Here is a 2,162-nt window from a genome sequence, read left to right as displayed (position 1 = left end):
AATTGTTCTATGTTAATATAACATTAATGTAATATGTATAACCAAAATTATATTATGTTATTATAACATTAACATAACATGTGTACCTGCTGTTACCCCCACCCCTCCAGACTGAGCGTACCAAGGCGTGCATAGCGAAACTTATTTTTGAAATATATTCGTTGTTTATTATCCGAAAGCAATGAAATATTTAATATACATCATAAAGATGGTAATCCATTTGTGTGCTGAATTTGAAATCTCTACCTATTAAATTGGCCTTGTAATTGAATATTTTAGTTTTTGGTCGATTACATGAAAATTGGGGGGCGTGGCAAAATTCTAAAGTTAACTTGATCTGCGTGCGCAGCATAGCAGTATTGTCACCGAATTCGGTAGCTCTAGCATTTAGAGTATATGAGATCCAGGTGATTATATGTCCTCCATATATCATATTTCCTCAAATGTCTTCTCTATTAACCGATCTCGATGAAATTTTCAGCACACCTCAGGACTCGTCCCCCCATCCTGTGTGCAAAGTCTCAAGACTGTAGCTTAAAAAATGCTTTTTATCAGGTTATATATCATTTTCGTGGGCGGAAGGGGAGTGGCCAAATTATAAAATAAACTTGATATAACCGGAAGGTCTTGAACCCGTGAAATCTTGCGCGTGAGTCTAACAGACCATCCTCTGCACTACTTTTTGCTTGACCAAACTCTTCTATTTTGATTTTAAAAATACGAATAACAATAAATTAAAAAAAAGTAATATTTGCCTGTGCTGAACCGGCAGGTCTAGAGCCCGTGAAGCCTTTCGCGTGAGTCTAACAGACCATTCTCTGCACTACTTTGCCACTGAATGCCGCGCTCAACCAAACTCTACTTCATGTAAGCTGAAAATACATGTGAATTTTGACCTCCATTTTGACGCACTTGCAGGTCGAATTTGGCAAAGCGCCGCCTTATATCCCGATGAAATTATCTTAAGATTATTATGGCCAAATTTCAAGGTCGTACGTCAAACCGTTTGGGCTGTACAATGCTCAGTCAGTCAGTTGGACAAGCAACTTTATATATATATAGATAACCTCCGATTAACCAGTCTCAGATATAGCTTCCAAATCAACATTTTGAAAACGTAAAAACACGAAAGATTATATTCATTTAAAATTTCTGCTTATGTTAACCCGAATATTCCCAGCGTTACCATATGGTAACAAGCAATGGGCATTTACTAAAACTTAGTTTATGGACAACATATGAACATTCATATGTTTAACTAATTTGAACATATGAACATTCATATGTTTAACTAATTTTTGTATGAACCATAGGCAATGCACACATCATTAGAAAGGTAAAAGAGTTCTTTTTAATTATACAAGAAAATTTGAACCAAATTTGGTCAGGATGTATAAAACCAACTTAAATGCATATTTTGTGAGCTTGGTTGAGATATCTCAAAAGACAAAAAAGTTTTCCATACTAAAGGTGAATATAGTGCACCGATTTGAACCAAATTTGGTCATATATATCAAGGAAAAGCCCCCTGTTGCATAAAGCTGTGTTTATAGACTTTTTCGCATATATTCGTTCTTTGTAGTATTAAAAAAACCTGAGCCCTGTTATTCCCAGCGTTACCATATGGTAACAAGCAATGGGCATTTACTAAAACTTAGTTTATGGACAACATATGAACATTCATATGTTTAACTAATTTGAACATATGAACATTCATATGTTTAACTAATTTTGTATGAACCATAGGCACACATCATTAGAAAGGTAAAAGAGTTCTTTTTAATTATACAAGAAAATTTGAACCAAATTTGGTCAGGATGTATAAAACCAACTTAAGTGCATATTTTGTGAGCTTGGTTGAGATATCTCAAAAGACAAAAAAGTTTTCCATACTAAAGGTGAATATAGTGCACCGATTTGAACCAAATTTGGTCATATATATCAAGGAAAAGCCCCCTGTTGCATAAAGCTGTGTTTATTAGACTTTGTCGTATATATTCGTGGTAACAGCCGACAAAATGATCCTGTCGAATATCCTCACAAAGACGATTAAAAAGAATGTCATTTTCGGATTCAGCGATCTCAAATTTATCAGTCCTGAAAGTTTTATGAAGAAACTCGAAAAAAAGTTGTTTCGGACGATTCGAGTTAATTATACTAAG

The sequence above is a fragment of the Drosophila innubila genome, assembly GCF_004354385.1.
Source record: "Drosophila innubila isolate TH190305 chromosome 3L unlocalized genomic scaffold, UK_Dinn_1.0 0_D_3L, whole genome shotgun sequence".
Classification (NCBI taxonomy): Eukaryota; Metazoa; Arthropoda; class Insecta; order Diptera; family Drosophilidae; genus Drosophila; species Drosophila innubila.
Note: the sequence above shows the minus strand (reverse complement) of the source record.